We start from the raw sequence: 18,845 nt of genomic DNA on the forward strand, positions 1-18,845 counted from the left end.
TATTTAAATGTTTATACCTGATCCCTACCCCCAGGAAAAGTTTCGATTTTTTATTAGCTAACATATTTTTGGTAGGGCAGATGAATATTGGTAAGATTATTAACTGTACTTAAAACTGAAAATAACATATGGACATGATAAAAAGACATTCACATAGATACAAAAGAATATATAAACAAAATCTCTCTCCTACAATTTTCTCTCCTACAGTTCCACTTAAGACTTCTTGGCTAAGCTACCCGAAAGCCTTATTTTTCCGTCTGTAAAACAGATAATCCATCTCTAACTCGAGTTGTTATAAAGATTACATGAGATGAATGTTTACACCAAGATCTTATTGGCACAATCACTGGCAGGCAATGAGCACTCCTGTTAGCACCATAACAAGCTGGTCCCACCGCACCAGAACCACATGTAGGCTCTGAAATCACTAAAGGGACAGTAATTACCACTGAACATTTTGGGCAGGCACCGTGCAAAGTCCTTTAGGTGCATTTTCTCATCTGTTCCTCACGTAAGTCTCTGTTTCACTTCATTTTTTACTTCCCCATGTGATTCTAGGACTGATTTAAGTCTTTTGAGGTAAGTTCTGATCCTGTGTTTCAGACTGCAGGCAGAAGGCTCAAAAGATTTAGCAGCTTGCTCAGGGTCACACCTTAATAAGTGGCAGAACCAGAATTCAGGACAGACTATGTGACTTTTCTCTCCAACTCTTAATATTAGTCATTCTGCTTCTCTGGATATATAAAGGTGCCCAGGTAAAAGTCATTCTCAAATGCAAAGAGTTAACCAGCCGTCAGGCCAATACTTGTCATGCAGACTTAAGCCAATACTTTGTTATGCAGTACTTGTCACTGGTGCCTTATCTTCCTATTTCTCAAGAAAAAGCTAAAAATCTGGATTTGGTGGTTTGATTTTTTTTTTTTTTTTTTTTTTTTTTTTTTTTTTTTGGAGATGGAATGTCTGTCGCCCAGGCTGGAGTGCAGTGGTGCAATCTTGGCTCATTGCAACCTTCACCTCACAGGTTCAAGCTATTCTCCTGCTTTAGCCTCCTGAGTAGCTGAGATTACAGGCACCCACCACCATGCCTGACTAATTTTTGTAAAAAATCTGGATTTTTATATAAAATCTCTCAATTTATAAGAGTTGGCACAATGTTTAAAAATGAATTGTTATACTATACAGACCAAAATATCTTTGAAGGGCAGATCTAGATCAAAGGTTGCTGGTTTTTAAAAAAAAGAAAACCCTAAATTCTGACATAATTTTAGATTTACAGAAAAGTTGAAAGAATAGTACAAAAAATTCTGTATACCCTTCACATTCTGTAAATATTAATATTATATTTGCTTTGTTTTATCCTTCTTATATACATCACACATAAAATTTATATTTATATAATTTTTTTTCCTGAACAATTTGAGATTAAGTTGCAAGACCTGGTGCGGTGGCTCATGCCTGTAATCCCAGCACTTTGGGAGGCTAAGGTCAGGAGTTTGAGACCAGCCTGGACAACATGGTGAAACCTCATCTCTACTAAAAATACAAAAAATTAGCCGGGCATGGTGGTGCACACCTATAGTCCCAGCTACTTGGGAAACTGAGGCAGGAGAATCATTCAAACCTGGGAGGCAGAGGTTGCAGTGAGCTGAGATCATGCCACTGCACTCCAGCCTGGGTGACAGAGCAAGACTCTGTCTTTAAAAAAAAAAAAAAAAAAAGAGTAAGTTGGAGACATGATGCCCTTTTCTCCTAAATACTTCAGGGGTATCTCAGTTTCTGTGGGTCAGGAATTCAGGAACAGTTTAACCAAATGGTTCTGGGTCAAAGTCTGGTTGTAATCAAAATGTCAACCGGGGCTTTAGTCATCCAAAGGCTTGACTGGGGCTGGAAGATTGTCTTCCAAGATGGCTTGCTCCTATGACTGGCAAGTTAGTGCTGGCTGTTGACAGGAGGCCTCAGTTCTTTGCCAACTGGATCTCCTCATAGCACTGCTTGAGATCTTCATGACACAGCACAGCAAGCTGGCATCTCCAAGAGTGAACAAACCAATAGAGGACAAGACAAAACCTCCAATGTCTTTTATTATCTAGCCTCAGAAATCATACCCCATCATTTCTACAAGATCCTATTGTTTAACCAGATAGCTCTATTCACTGTCTGAAGAGACATGGATACCAGGAGGTGATAATCACTGAGAGCCATCTTGGAGGTTGGCTACTGGAGTTTTATTTCCTTAAAAAATAAGGAAATAGGGCAGGTGCAGTGGCTAACACCTGTAATCCCAGCACTTAGGGAAGCCAAGGCAGGCAGATTGCTTAAGCAATCTGGCACAACCCCATCTCTACTAAAAATACAAAAATTAGCCAGGTGTGGTGGCACATGCCTGTGGTCCCAACTATTTGGGAGGCTGAGATGGGAGGATCATTTGAGGTGGAGGTTGCAGTGAGCCAAGATCTCACCACTGTACTCCAGCCTGGGCGACAGAGTGAAACTGTGTCTAAAAAACGAAACAGGCCAGGCACAGTGGCTCATGCCTGTAATCCCAGCACTTTGGGATGCTGAGGTGGGTGGATCACCTGAGGTCAGGAGTTCAAGACCAGCTTGGCCAAAATGGTGAAACCCCATCTCTACTAAAAATACAAAAACTGCCAGGCGTGGTGGCTGGCACCTGTAATCTCAGCTACTCAGGAGGCTGAGGCAGGAGAATTGCTTGAACCTGGGTGTGCTGAGGCTGCAGTGAGCCGAGATTGTGCTACTGCACTCCAACCTGGGCGATGGAGCTAGACTCTATCTCAAAAACAAAACAAAACAAAACAAACAAGAATATTGTTACTCCTTTAAACTTTCATCCACTGGTTTTAGCATCTACTAATGATTCCTGTCTGAATTATGATGACAATGGTAGCTTCCAGTTTTTGATCAAGTTTGAATCTTGCTTTTACCACTTCGTAGAAATGGGGCCTTGGCCCAGAATGTCAACTTTCTTAAGTCAATTTCTTCATATATAAATCAAGGATAATACAGTATGCTTCAGAAGGCCATTTGTGAGGATTACGTTAGATAAGAGTGTAAAGCACTTGGCACAGGGTGTGGTACACAGTAAACACTCCACAAACGTTAGGGAGACTTTGTTGGTTGCCCATCGAGAAGGATCCATTCTCCCTTCTTCATTCCTAACAGAGCCCCAGTGTTCAGATGTTCATCCCCACCTGCTTACCTCACCTTCAGATCCAAGGATGGTCCATCTTACTTTTGTTTAACATATTTCCTTTGCTGATGATTTTTCTTGCCAATGATTGCTTCAGAAACAACCTTGTGACCAGTGCTGGCGATTGAGAATTGAGGGGTGGTTCGTTAGTAAGGCTCCTGGGACACATTCCTTAAACAGCTACAAGGAAAGTTGCCCTCTCTCCTCCTTCTGGATGTCATGGCTGGATATGGTGCCTGGATAACAGGTGTTTGGTTGTGACAGCCACAGCCACCATCCTACCAGACCGGGGTGAAGCCAACACCAAAGATGGCAGAGACAATAGAAGGAGAAAACCTAGATCCTCAATTATTTTGTTCAGTCCCCGAATCAATGAACCTTGAAGCCCACTTCCTGTTTGGTGATATAAGTGTCCTTCTTAATGACACGTTTGAATAGGACATTTCTTACTCGAAGCTGAAAATACCCTAATTTTAGAGGTATTGTATTAACATTATTAAGAAGAGTGGCCAGGCACAGTGGTTCACGCCTGTAATCCTAGCACATTTGGGAGGCTGAGGCAAGTGGATCACCTGAGGTCAGGAGTCAAGACCAGCCTGGCCTACATGGTGAAACCCCCATCTCTACTAAAAATACAAAAATTAGCTGGGCATGGTGGTGGGCATCTGTAATCCCAGCTACTTGGAAGGCTGAGGCAGGAGAATCACTTGAACTCAGGAGACAGAGGTTGCAGTGAGCAGAGATCGCGCCATTGCACTCCAGCCTGGGCGGCAAGAGTGAAACTCAGTCTCGAAACAAAAGCAAAAACAAAAATTAGCTGGGCATGGTGGCGGGTGCCTGTAATCCCAGTTACTCAGGAGGCTAAGGAGGGCGAATCACTTTAACCCAGGAGGCGGAGGCTGCAGTGAGCCAAGATCGCACCTTTACACTCCAGCCTGTGCAACAGAGTGAGACTCTGTCTCAGAAAAAAAAAAAAAAAAAAAGAAGAAGAAGTAGAAGAAAAGAGAAGAACAAGCACCAATGGCTTTAGACAGAATAATGAAGTAGCATCTCAAGGAAAGAATCAGAAGTTTGCTCCGGGTGCAGTGGTCACATCTGTAATCCCAGCAGTTTGGGAGGCCAAAGTTGGAGGATCAGTTGATGTCAGGAGTTCGAGACCAGCCTGGCCAACATGGTGAAACCCTGTCTCTATTTTAAAAATACAAAAATTGGCCAGGCGTGGTGGTTCACGCCTGTAATCCCAGCAGTTTGGGAGGCCAAGATGGGCGGATCACCTGAGGTAAGGAGTTTGAGACCAGCCTGGCCAACAGGGTAAAACCCTGTCTCTGCTAAAAATACAAAAATTAGCCGGGCCTGGTGGCAGGTGCCTGTAATCCCAGATACTCAGGAGGCTGAGGTGGGAGAATGGCTTGGACCGGGTATGCGGAGGTTGCAGTGAGCCGAGATCACGCCACTGCACTCCAGCCTGGGCAGCAGAGCAAGACTCCATCTCAAAAAATAAATGAATAAGTAAGTAATCAGAAGGTTGCTAAAGCAAAATTGCTTGAACTGCAGCTGAAATGGAAGTGAGCACATGGCCTCCACCCTCCTGGGGACTCCTAGCTATTAGAAAGGGTCTGAGGTTCTACAGGAGGTTTGGGGTAGGGGACATGGAGGAGGGTTCAGTAAGACAACTGAGCTGGTAAAGGTAAGGTCTAAGTGTAATGTGTAAAGTAAGTTCATTTGTACTCACCTTTAAGTAACTCTACTTAGAATATTTCAAATTAGGGCCGGGCACGGTGGCTTATGCCTGTAATCCCAGCACTTTGGGAGGCCGAGACGGGTGGATCACCTGAGGTCAGGAGTTCAAGACCATCCTGGCCTACATGGAGAAATTCCATCTCTATTAAAAATACAAAAATTAACCAGGCGTGGTGGCATGTGCCTGTAATCCCAGCTACTTGGGAGGCTGAAGCAGGAGCATTGCTTGAACCCGGGAGGTGGAGGTTGCAGTGAGCCAAGATCACACCACTGCACTCCAGTCTGGACAAGAGCAAAACTCCATCTCAAAAAATAATATTTCAAATTAGGTGTCTGTGCACCTACTATAAGGCAGATACTGTGCGATGCTAAGAAACAGAGGGCATAGATGAATGAGAGAGGTCTTAAGAGAGGCAGGTACACAAATAACTGGCCCAACCGAGAAAATAGCCATAAACGATTTTTTAAAATGCTGTGTGGGCACAGAGGTAATGCCTCCAGCTGAGGAAAACAGGAAGGCTTCCCGGAGGCAGGGTGGCTTTTGAGGTGGATCTTAATGGAGAGACGTGATATTAGTAGGGGAAGGGTGGGTTCCAATGGGCAGGTCCATGGCAGAAGCAATGGGAAGAAAAAGATGGAAGCAGGAAGATTCAGGCTGCTTTTAGGGAAAGCAAGTTATCTTTTTTCTGGAGTTGAAGGGAGTACGAGGAGGAATAGCTGGAGAAGACTGGAAGATTAGACCAAGGACAAATTGTAGAAGGCCCTGAACTCTACACTGAGCTTGGACTTCATTTGGTCGTCAAAATGGAGACACTGATGGTTACATAACATTGGCAATGTACTTAATGCCACTGAACTGTACACTTCAACATGGTTAAAATGGGCCGGGCATGGTGGTTCCTGACTCTAATTCCAGCACTATTGGGTCCTGACTTCTTACATAGTGTTATCAGGGGCTTGCCTTGGCCTGGGCTGTGTCTGTTACTGCTTTTGGGGATGAGACAGCCTAATACAGGAAAACTTGTTTTTCTCTTTTAGTTTTTATTTTTTCTTTCTGTAATTTCTGCCTCATTCCCCCCTTTGATGCTTTTTATAAATAAAGTTTAATAGAAAGCGTCACTATTATTTAATTCTTCATGGCAGCATAATTTTCTTCAGTTGGCAATGACTGGTACTTACAGCCATTAGTCGAGCGGTGGTTGTTTCGTCTACTAAGACTTCTATAGTCGATTGAATGGTTCTGACAAGCAGGGGTAAGAGGCAAGGGAGTATTAAGCAACCACTTAATATAACCAGCACCACTTCCATTAATGTTTTAAATCCACCAAAGGACGAAAACCAACCTCTGAAGAGGGAGTCTGGGGACTCTCTTGGTTTTCAGGTATGAGCTTGGGATTATAGCATATATAAGGCTGGCCATCTCTTGGGTCACAGACTGAATAAATTGTCTAGTTGTGCATGCAAGTCCCCAGATGGTTTCCTGTTCACTTATAATATGTATAGTACAATAAAGTCTTAACTCTTGTGTTTCTTAACCATGTGGTAGCAGGCAGTGCGGGCGTTGCTCTGTGAGTCTTTCTCTTTTTAGCATAGATATGGGAACTAGCAAGAGCAAAACAAGGATTGGCATGCTTCTATCTAGCATGGACAGAAGAGGTGTTTACCCAGAGAAGTGGGGTGGCTAAAGCGACAGAACAACAGCAAAACAATTAATATTATAAGGAAAGTCATGGGACTTAAGATTTCTGGCTACATTTACTTCCCTGATGATGATTCTTCAAGCTTCAGCCGTGCATAGACTAGTCAGCCTTTGGGGTGACTAGAGCAGGCCTGTTGTTTCTACCAGCTTCCACCGTGCGTAGACTGGTCAGCTTCCGGAGTGACCAGAGCAGGGCTGCTGTCTCTACTGGCAGCTTGGTTTTGTCACAGGATGAGTCGGGTCGGGTGGTCTGGATCTTGCTGGCTGCTCTACCGGTCTTGGGCCGCCGGTTTCAGCCGACTGTGGTGCATCTAAGGCACGATTCTTGCAACTTTAACAGCAGTGGGAGTGGACAAGATTACAGTATGGGGCCTGTCTCTTATGGGTCCCAAAGTGGTTGGATTCCATTTTTTTAACCTAAACAAAGCTCCCAGGTTTAAATAGGTGTGCTGGGTCTGTTAGACTTACAGGTACTCTTTCATGTACCCAGCTATGAACTGTTTACATGGCTATCCCTAAACCTGCGTTTGGTTTCTCAAAGTTAGTTTTCGTAGCTCACGGAGATCACCTTTAATCTGACCTATGATTAGGGGTGACCGGCTAAACAAAATCTCATCAGGCAAATACCCAGTTTGCTTAGTGGGAGTGCACCTGACTCAGAGGAGGACCATGGGCAAGACTTGATCTAATCTCAAATAAGTCTCCTGACAATATTTCTTCAGTAGCTGCTTGCGTGTCCGTCTGGTTCATGCGCTCCACTTTTCCTGAGCTTTGTGGCCGGTAGGCCGTGTGTAATTTCCATTTTATTTTTAACAGCCATGTTAGGTCTTGAACTATTTCAGCTACAAATGCCAGTCTGTTGTCTGACTCTAGAGTTAGAGGCAGTCTAAATCTGGGAATAATGTCTCTTATCAGTACTTTAGTTACTTCCTGCACCTTTTCTGTCTGGGTGGGGAAAGCCTCGACCTACTTTGAGAAGGTACAAAGGCCAACATGTACCCATAGCCTCCTGCTCGGGGCAGCTCGGGAAAGTCCAGAAGCAAGTTTTCACAAGGTGTGGCCTCTATTTCTTGAATTCCTGGGGGCCAGGTAGGCCCCTGCCGAGGGTTGTTCTTTTTTTTTTTATTTTTTGAGACGGAGTCTGGCTCTGTAGCCCAGACTGGAGTGCAGTGGCCGGATCTCAGCTCACTGCAAGCTCCGCCTCCCGGGTTCACGTCATTCTCCTGCCTCAGCCTCCCGAGTAGCTGGGACTACAGGCGCCCGCCACCTCGCCCGGCTAGTTTTTTGTATTTTTTTTAGTAGAGACAGGGTTTCACCGTGTTAGCCAGGATGGTCTCGATTTCCTGACCTCGTGATCCGCCCGTCTCGGCCTCCCAAAGTGCTGGGATTACAGGCTTGAGCCACCGCGCCCGGCCCCGAGGGTTGTTCTGAACACGGGTTAGACACTGTTCACAAACGGCTCAGGCAATGGCAGTGAGCCGTGGCACACAGAAATGGCGTCTAAGTACTGTCTCTAATGCCATTTTTTAAAAATATGAGTTCTTTGATGGAATTGTTTTACAAACTTAGGAGCTACCATTTCAGGAATGGCTAGCCTCCCATCTGAGAATTTCCACCATCCTCCTTCAATGTAATTTCCAGCCTCTTGGGCACATTACGCCCTTTCATTTGGAGAATAATTTGGGGCCTCTGGCAGGGGAAGCTCTGGGAGGAGAGGCAAAGCTAAGATCTCCTCTTTACAGTGCAGGGTAGTCACTTCTGCCCGTTTTGCCTCCCTGTCTGCTTTTCTGTTTCCTTTGGCCTCTAGTGTTCCTGCCTTTTGGTGCCCTTTGCAATGCATAATGGCTGCTTTTTTTGGAGCCCACATAGCATTTAAGTGCTGTAGAATTTATTCTTTGTACTTTATTTCTTTGCCTCCTGCAGTTAAAAGTCTTCTTTCTTTATATATAGCTCCATGCACATGTAATGTAGCAAAGGCATACTTAGAATCCGTGTAGACATTGCCTTTTTTTTTTTTTTTTCCTGAGACGGAGTCTCACACTGTCACCCAGGCTGGAGTGCAGTGGCGTGATCTCGGCTCACTGCAAGCTCCACCTCCCAGGTTCATGCCATTCTTCTGCCTCAGCCTCCCGAGTAGCTGGGACTACAGGTGCCCAATACCACGCCCAGCTAATTTTTTGTATTTTTAGTAGAGACGGAGTTTCACAGTGTTAGTCAGGATGGTCTCGATCTCCTGACCTTGTGATCCACCCGCCTCGGCCTCCCAAAGTGCTGGGATTACAGGCGTGAGCCACCGCGCCTGGCCAAACATTGATTTTTTTGTCTTTTGCTAGCAATAGGGCCCTTGTCAGGTCTATTAGTTCTGCCTTTTGAGCTGATGTTCCCGGTGGGCAGAGACTGTGCCTCTACTACTGAGTTTAATGTTATTACTGCATACCTGGCTTTTCGGGTCCCTTCCAGTACAAAACTGCTTCTATCCGTAAAGTATTCAACATCTGGGTCCCCAAGGGGTTGTTCTGTAAGATCTCTCCAGCTTGAGAACACCTTATCTACTACATCTACACCGCAATGAAGGCGGCCTCCTGGTTCTGACTCTACTACTACCAGTGCCTGATTTACAGCCAGCCCTGGTGGATTATCTTCAGTCCATACTCCAGGAATTTTAGTAAGTAACCTATACATTTCATTTACTCCCAGTTCTGGAGCCTTTTTTGCATATAGTCTCCATTCCTCAGTCTGTGGGACAGTAAGGGTTAACATCATGGCCTTCGGCTCAGTTAGGCTCAAAGTCACATTTCCTTGTGGCCCAAAAGCAATCTGTGCTTGCAGTTTTTGGAGTAGGTCTCTTCCCAGCAAGGGAACTGGACAATTTGGGAGGTATAGGAATTTATGTTGGACCCCTCGTCCTCCTATAACGTACCTCCTTGACTGACAGAAAGGCCTTTTCTCTGAGACTCTAGTGGCTCCTAATTGTGTAGCTCTTGGTTAGTGGCCCTAGAGGTCAGGTCACTACTGAGTGTTCAGCCCCAGTATCTACCATAAAGTCCATTAGCTGGCCCCCAACTTCTAATGTGACTGTTGGTTCCTGGGGGCCTAAAGAGAAGGAGCCCAGTCTGTCCTAGTCTTCATATCCTTCAGCCCCTGCCAGTCTGATTAGATACTTATCTGGTTCTCTCAGGGTGCAGCAGCCCATGGCCGATGACCTCTTCATACCATGGCCCTGATTACTCTCCTCATTACCTTCTGGACATTCATCCTTCCAGTGTCCCTTCTTTTTGCATCATGTACATTGATCTCTCTCTAGCCTCAGCCGGCTCTCAGATCTCTGCCTAACTTGATCTCTTCTACATCCATGTCCACGTCCACATCCTCTTACAATACTGGTTTCCCTTTCTACGAGGGCTACCGCTAACAGATCGGCCTTTTTCTTTTTTTTTTTTCTTTTCTTTTTTTTGAGACGGAGTCTTGCTCAGTTGTCCAGGCTGGAGTGCAGTAGTGTGATTTCGGCTCACTGCAAACTCTATCTCCCAGGTTCACGTCATTCTCCTGCCTCAGCCTCCCGAGTAACTGGGACTACAGGTGCCCGCCACCAAGCCCGGCTAATTTTTTTATATTTTTAGTAGAGATGGGGTTTCACAGTGTTGGCCAGGATGGTCTCGATCTCCTGACCTCGTGATCTGCCCGTCTCGGCCTCCCATAGTGCTGGGATTACAGGCGTGAGCCACCACCTGCCTTTTTCTTAAGCCTCTGATCTGCTTCCTTCTTTGCCTCTTGGTCACGGTTAACATACATCTTAGTGGCCACCTCTATAAGCTGGGTGGCATTCATGCCTGCATAAACCCTTCTAGCTTTTGCAGCTTCCATTTGATATCACCCTGGGCTTGTCCTACAAATGCCATGTTCACCATGCGCTGATTTTCAGCTGCTTCAGTGTCAAATGGAATATAAAGCTGAAATGCCTTACACAGTCTTTCATAAAACTGGCTAGGGCTTTCATCTGCTCCCTGGAGCACCTCTGAGATTTTCCCTATATTGATTGCCTTTTTTTCTGCCATTTCTCAACCTTTGCAGGATTGCCTCTCGGTACCTCTGCAGGTGCTGAAACTGGGTGACATCATTTGGGTCCTAGTGCGGGTCTGCTTCTGGGAACCGGCCTTGAGCATACGCTGAGCATTCACTGTGCCTGCTAGTACATTGGCTTCTAGCCAGTGGAGGGCTGCCTGAGTTATCCTCCGGCACTCCTCAGTATTAAACAGCATCAGGAGGAGCTGTTTGCAGTCTGGCCAAGTTGGATTGTGTGTTAGAAAGATAGACTGCACCAGATCTATAAGGGCCTTAGGTTTCTCCTTGTAGGAAGGGGTATGGTGCTTCCAGTTTAGGAGATGAGTAGTTGAAAATGAATGAAGGTTCGTTCTCTTCCCTGGATTTGACCTTGTTCATTATGATAGAGGGGGGTCCTCTTGTCTCCCTGAGAGGTATTTGCATAGCCTGAGTGCGGCCTGACTGGAGAAGTCTTGCCTGATTTTCCTGATCTTCCACTTTAACTTCCTGGAGCTCTGATTCTTCCCTATTGGGTGAGGTTGGGGGCGTGTACCCATCTGGACCTAACCCCTCAGGGGCTGCTCGTCTCAGTAGAGGTGGGTAGATTGGAGTATAGGGAGGAAGCGTTTTTTGCCTTCTCTGGAGCTTGCAAAACTGGTTTTTCCTGCTCTCCTTGAGACTTTTCCTTTGTCTCCCTGTTGGCCAGCAAAGCTGATTTTACTTTCACTTTGGGCATGGCTCCAGCTAGGAGTGTTCTGCAATAAGCTGCTAGGCAGGGCTGCATTCAGCCATGAGTGGATATTAGGTGAATTGGTCCAGGTGCCCTGGCTGTCCTCCAACCCCGGTTACAACCCTAAATACATGGCCAATTGCTTCCCTACCTATAGCCTTTTCAGCCGGCCAGCTGACATCAAAAGAAGGCTATTCTATTTCACAGAGGGTCCTCAACCCTTGGGGGGTTAACTTGATCCTATAGTCCCCTGCGTAACCCTTTCTGAAGTTCTTTAACCCCATTCTAATGGGGTAGGTTTTGACGATTTTCCTCCCATTTCCTCCTTCCCAGGCATAGCATACTCACTCTTCCTTTGTTTCAGACCAATTAGACCTGGTGGGTCCCACTTCGCTTGGAGCATACAGTCTCTACTAAGAGACCTGCAGGCCCCACATGTCACTCTCCGCGTTGGTTCCTCCTGGAACAAACTTTCACACACCTTCACACATTTCCCCTCTCCCAGTTCCCCTTTCTCAACTGTGTTTGCGAGCCACTCTCGCGTCCTGGGTTGGCTAGGGTGTAAGTTTCCCCGACCTTTACAAGCCATTCTTGCATCCTGTGTCGGACTACTAGTTGCAACCTGGGAGGTGATCAGCTCCCCTTTCGTCCTTGTGGGACGGATCCTGCGTTGGGCCCCAATACCTTACCGTGGTCCTGAAGTGCGCTGTCCCTGGAATCGTCCTGTACCCCTTAGGTTCCCTTGCACTGTCAGGGAAGGGACGCTGCTGGGTCGCAGAAGAGCTGATCTCCCCTCCAGGTTGAAGTTCTCCTGATGGCACGCCTGGGGTCACTGGTATCCTGCCAGCCCAGGGCTCCAGCCCCACAGGCAAAGGAGACAACAAACCTGTCGTCTCCTCTCCTGGATGGCTCACCAAAATGTTGCAGGGATCAGAGGACCAGAGAGACCAAATGGGTGTTACAGGAGGATTTTTATTAAGGTGTACACCAGCTCAGTGGACTCACAACCAAAAAATTGAGACCAGAACAAAGACAGGGCTTGATTTTTGTAAGCAAGCTTACAGAAGCAGAATAAAGACAGTTAATCAAGCAGTGACACGTCTTGTAATCTCTAGCACAGCTGTGTTACAGCTGTGACCTTGCAGCTGCATTGAAGCAGAAACAGGAACTTACAAAACTTGCAAAATATTTGTGGGGAGGGGGTAAAGGATTAAAAGAGGAATTTTGTTTTTCTTATCCTTATATTGGGGGGTGCTGGGAGAGTCTCCAGAGCACATTCCTTTTGGGTTCTGACTTCTTAGATAGTGTTATCAGGAACTTGCCTGGTCCTGGGCTCTGTCTGTTACTGTTTTCTGGGATGAGACAACCTAATATAGGAAAACTTGTTTTTCTCTTTTAGTTTTTATTTCTTCTTTCTCTAATTTCTGCCTCACTATGGGAGGTCGAGAAAGGAGGATCACTTGAGGCCAGGAGTTCAAGACTAGCCTGGGCAACATAGTGAGATCCCAACTCTACAAATACTAGAAAAAAATTAGCAAGGAGTGGTAGCATGTATCTGTAGACCCAGCTACTCAGGAGGCTGAGGTGGGAGGATCACTTGAGCTTGGGAGGTCAAGATTGCAATGAGCCGATCTGTGCCACTGCACTCCAGTCTGGGTGACACAGCAAGATCCTGTCTCGAAAAAAAAAAAAAAGGTTAAAATGGTAAAAGGAAACATTGAGGTGTTTTTTATTTTTGTAGTCACTTTCTTTTTTTTAATTTTAAAATTTTATTTACCATGTATGTGTGTGCGTGTGTTTTTGACAGAGCTTCACACTCCTGTTGCCCAGGCTGGAGTGCAATGGTACAATCTCGGCTCCCTGCAACCCCTGCCTTCTGGTTCCAGCAATTCTCCTGCCTCAGCTTCCCAAGTAGCTGGGATTACAGGTACCCGCCACTACGCCTGGCTAATTTTTGTATTTCTAGTAGAGAGAGGATTTCACCATATTGGCCAGGCTGGTCTCAAAGTCCTAACCTCAGGTGATCCACCCACCTTGGCCTCCCAAGGTGCTGGGATTACAAGCATGAGCCACTGCACTCAGTCGATTTTTTGTGCTTTTTTGAGATAGAGTCTCACTTGCCCAGGCTGGAGTGCAGTGGCACAATCACAGCTATCACATTAAAAAAACAACAAAAAAACGCCAGGCGCAGTAGCTCATGCCTATAATCCAAGCAGTTTGGGAAGCCACAGTGGGTGAATTGCTTGAGTTCAGGAGTTTGAGACCCACCTGGGCAACATGGAAAGACCCCATCTCTGCCAAAATGACAAAAAAAAAAAAAAAGGCAGGTGTGATGGTGGGGACCTGTAGTCCCAGTTATTTGGGGGCTGCAGTGGGAGGATCACTTGAGCCAGGGAGGTTGAGGCTGCAGTGAGCCAAGATTGTGCCACTGCACTCAAGCCTGGGCAACAGAGTGAGACCCCATCTCAAAAAAAAAAAAAAAAAAAAGGCATTAACTTTGTTAGTCATTTAGAGACTCATCCTAGCTTTCCAGAGCATGTGGTCCCCAACTAGCTGTTATCATCACCAGATACTGGCAGTGTGTTCAAGTTTTAGACCAAAAACTCAGGTGTGTTCTTGCAGTGTTTTGTAGTGTTAGCCTTGCAAACTAATACGTATAAGCAGACTTAAAGCTTCAGAGGATAAGTTGGATACAGTGACTGCTTGCTCCCTTCCTCCCTTCCTTTTTCTTGAATACAGACATGTAAGAGACTACTCACTAGATAATGCTAGTAACATGGGAGATTATTTTAGGTGCATATACATCTTTTTTAATTTTAATAGGCATTTATTTTAGGAGCATTAGAATAAACATAATTTACAAATTACATTAGCATATAAACTTGGATGCTCCAAGAGGGACCCAATATTACAGTGTCTTAAGCAGAATAGTAATGTATTTCTCTCTTACATAAAAGTCCAGGTAGGTGGTCGAGGGCTGGAAAAGGCCCAAGCCTTCCTCATCTGGTCGCTCTGCTGTCCTTGACACGAGTCTCCCATTTCATGTCCAGGGTGGCTGCTCCCACTCTGAGCATCATGTTTTCATTCTAGCCAGCAAGGAAAAGGGAAAAGAGGAAGGGAAAGGTACCGCCTGCTCTGTAAAAGCAGATTCAAAAATAGCAGCCCTGGCTGGGCGCAGTGGCTCACGCCTATAATCTCAGCACTTTGGGAGGCCGAAGCGGGTGGATCACTTGAGGTCAGGAGTTTGAGACCAGCCTGGCCTACATGGTGAAACCCCATCTCTACTAAAAATATAAAAAATTAGCTGGGAGTGTTGGCGCACGCCTGTAATACCAGCACTTTGGGTGGCCAAGATGAGTGAATCACTTGAGCCCTGGAGTTCCAGACCAGCCTGGGCAACACGGTGAAATTCTGTCTCTATTAAAAACACAAAAATTAGCCGGGCATGGCTGTGTGTGCCTATAATCCCAGCTATTCAGGAGGCTGAGGCACGAGAACCACTTGAGGTGGGGGTTGCAGTGAGCCCACATCGCATGACACACTCCAGCCCAGGAGACAGAGTGAGACTCCGTTTCAAAAACAAAACAAAACAAACACATCTCCTGCTACTCCTCTTTCAAGTTTCTGTATTAAATTTAACTGGAAAGTATCCAGAGATTCCAAGATGAGGTGTTTTACAATTTTTAAAAATTATTTACTATTTTTTTTTCTTTTTAAGCTATGCTACTAACTGAAATTTACTATTATTTAGCTATATTGGAACTGTTCTCAATACTGTGCAACCAAAACAAATAAGTAGACTCTTGAGGCTGAAGACTGCAACTGTTATCCATAAATCCCAATTTTGCATGTGTATCAAAATAGCTTCATTTTTCTTATTCACTATTTTTATTTACAGAGTAAATGTTACAAATCTGAAACTTTAACATACACTGTGCTAATAAAATGCCATTTTAATTATTTTACATTGATGTTCCATGAGATTTTTATTTATTATATTTATTATTTTTTAAAATTGAACTTCACCCTTTTGAAACAAAAAATTAAAAATTTTTGTTCACTCTGTTTGAACACAATAGACTAGGAACTCTTCCCTAGACGGTATTAGAAGGCACTTCCCTAGACAGTGTTACAGGCATGTGCCACCAATGTTAGAAGAATTAGCGAGAAATGTCACCAGCAACTTTTAGCACTTTCCAGTGGTCCACACTCGGCCAAATAGTCTTCAAAAAGGAGGCTCAAATCAGGCCCCGTCCTGACCCCCAGGCACAGACCCCGGGGGGACCACCTCTGAGATACCATGTTTCTTGCCAATCCGGGTCAACTTCCTGACAGTCTATCACGTAAGGGAGCAAAGGGATTTAACAGTCACTCTTCCACAGTTTAATTGTTTTGTCATTTTCTAGCGCGGCAGAGGTGATGTTTTCTGTTGGGTGACAAGCTGTTGAGATCACACCACCTGTGTGGCCTTGTAATTTCTGTACAATGTCTTTCGTCTGAAGGTTCCAAATGTAAAGAAGGTTATCCTCCGAGCCAGACACAATCCACTTCCTGCCAGTAACAGAGAAATTGGCAAATATGCAGTATTTCTCGTTCTTGTGGCCAGTGTACGTCTTCAGGCAATTCCCGTTGCTGTAGTCCCAGAGCTTCAGAGTGTTGTCCAGCGTGGCAGCCAGCATGTATCTGCTGTTCTGGGAGAACGTCACAAAAGACACTGGGGGTTGTCATCATCAGTGAGCGTCCTCAGGCACTGGCCCGAGGCGGTGTCCCAGATGGACAGAGACCATCATAGCTACTTGAAACTATCAAGAATCCATCACAATTAAAATGAATGGCCGAGACTGGATCTGAGTGAGCTGGCAAAATCTTGAGGCACTTCCCTGTTTTCACATCCCATATCCTCACATTTTCATCAAAGGATCCTGAGACAGTAAGGTTGGACTGGGGATTGAAGTTACAGCAAAAGACATAATTACTGTGTCCTTTCAGGGTTTTCAGACACTTTCCCGAGCTTACGTCCCGTATTTTGTATCTTCAAGGTTTTGTCATCTGAGGTGGAAACAAAAAGGTTAGAATCTGAGGACCAGGCTACTTCGGATATTCCCAGCTTGTGACCAGACGGTTTTCACAAATTTCTCGTCATATGCACCCCAAATGTTAATGAGTTTATCAGCAGATGAACTTGCCAGCCACTCTCCATTCGGGCTGAATTTCATGAAGGACACTGCGTTGGTGTGGCCAGCAAGGGTGAACTTTAGAGCACAGTTTGGCTTCACAGGTGTAGGCTTGCTCTGAGTGGCGGATGACGAAGGGGTCGGCTGTGCTCTGGTGGCCTCTTCTCAGTCGCCATGGCTCTGACGCTGGCCGCACAGGGGACGTGGACAGAGGGTCCTGGTGACAGAAGCAGTCTGCCGGCCGAAGGGGCGGGCCGGGTGCTCGGGGCGTCGGCGGACCCCGCCTGGATGGCAGCGAGGACTATTCATTTATATTTTTTTGAGACAGAGTCTCACTGTGTTGCCCAGGCTGGAGTGTAGTGGTGCATTTTCCGCTCACCACAACCTTGAACCTTCCCGGTTCAAGTGATTCTTGTGCCTCAGCCTCCTGAGTAGCTGGGACTACAGGCACGTGCCACCACACCCGGCTAATTTTTTTTTTTTTTTTTTGAGATGGAGTCTCGCTCTGTTGCCCAGGCTGGAGTGCAGTGGCCAGATCTCGGCTCACTGCAAACTCCGCCTCCTGGGTTCACACCATTCTCCTGCCTCAGCCTCCCGAGTAGCTGGAACTACAGGCGCCCGCCACCTCGCCCGGCTAGTTTTTTGTATATTTTAGTAGAGACGGGGTTTCACTGTGTTAGCCAGGATGGTCTCGATCTCCTGACCTTGTGATCCGCCCGTCTCGGCCTCCCAAAGTGCTGGGATTATAGGCGTGAGCCACTGCGCCCGGCTGAGAATTTTATTTCACCAAACGATTCTCTAGCTAACAAATGTTTAACTGCCATTGGCCTACACTGTGCAAAAGGCCTATTAGATAATATCTAGAAATGTCAAAAAACTTAGCCTGAAAAGTAATCCATTTTTTTCCTGTAAAATAAGTTAAGGTAGCTTGAGCTATTTCTATTTTAAGTTGGTAAGGTTAGGCCTGGTGGTGGCTCATGCCTGTAACCCCAACACTTTGGGAGGCCAAGGCGGGCAGATCGTTTGAGGCCTGGAATTTGAGGCCACCCTGGCCAACACGGTGAAACCCCATCTCTACTAAAAATACAAAAATTAGCTGGGCATGATGGTAGGTGCTTGTAATCCCAGCTACTTGGGAAACTGATGAAGGAGGATCTCACGGCAGAGATTGCAGTGAGCTGAGATCACGCCACTACATTGTAGCCTGACAGAATGAGACTGTCTGAAAACAAAATAGGGTTAAATTTACATCCCAAAATGTACTCGGATCTATAAAGACATGCATTACTTTTTTTTTTTTTTTTTTGGAAGAGTTTCACTCACCCAGGCTGGAATGCAATGGTGTGATCTCAGCTCACTGCAACCTCCACTTCCCAGGTTCAAGGAATCTCCTGTCTCAGCCTCCTGAGTAGCTGGGATTACAGGCATGCACCACCACACCCGGCTAATTTTTTATTTTTAGTGGACAGGGTTTCACGATGTTGGTCTTGAACTCCTGACCTCAGGTGATCCACCTGCCTCGGCCTCCCAAAATGTTGGGATTACAGGCATAAGCCACCGTGCCTGGCCCATGCATTACTTAAAAAATTTTTTTGAGACACAGTCTCTGTCACCCAGGCTGGAGTGCAGTGATGTGATCTCGGCTCACTGCAACCCCTCCCTGTCAGGTTCAAGTGATTCTCCTGCCTCAGCCTCCCAAGTACCTGGGATTACAGGCACGCACCACCACTCAGCTAATTTTTTGTATTTTTGGTAGAGATGGGGTTCTCACTGTGTTGCCCAGGCTAGTCTCAAACTCCTGAGCTCAACTGATTCGCCCGCCTCAGCCTCCCAAAGTGCTGGGATTATAGGCGTGAGCCACCACACCTGGCGAGGACATGCATTACTTTTCTAATCCTGGCTCGTTATAAGAATTCAAAATAGAATTGGCTATCCACTTTACGTATTTTACAACATGGCCACCTAAAAGTGTCCTTTTTGATATGCAGAAAAAGTAGAAAGGCAGGATTCAGTCAAAAGATGAATCTGAGTTATTAGTATTTTGGAAGGAAATTCCTTTCTCAGGTCTTTATCATCATATATCTCAACCAATGTGAGAAATGAAAGGAATAGTGCATGTGGATTTAGCAAGCTACTATACAAATAAGGGTTAATATTTCCAGGTTCTATTTCCATGCCTTAGGCAGCATTATGGCCTTGGTTTTTTCAGAGGGACTAAATGTGATCAGCATAAAACGATTTTGCAGGTTC

The 18,845-nt window shown here is 45.7% G+C and overlaps 1 pseudogene; it reads right to left on the bottom strand.

The window, feature by feature from the left end:
- Positions 1-15,427: 15,427 nt before the first annotated feature.
- On the bottom strand, positions 15,428-18,474 carry LOC103246200 (WD repeat-containing protein 5 pseudogene; annotated as a pseudogene).
- Between the last annotated feature and the right edge of the window lie 371 nt (positions 18,475-18,845).

This window comes from Chlorocebus sabaeus, chromosome 27, assembly GCF_047675955.1.
Source record: "Chlorocebus sabaeus isolate Y175 chromosome 27, mChlSab1.0.hap1, whole genome shotgun sequence".
In the NCBI taxonomy this organism is placed as follows: Eukaryota; Metazoa; Chordata; class Mammalia; order Primates; family Cercopithecidae; genus Chlorocebus; species Chlorocebus sabaeus.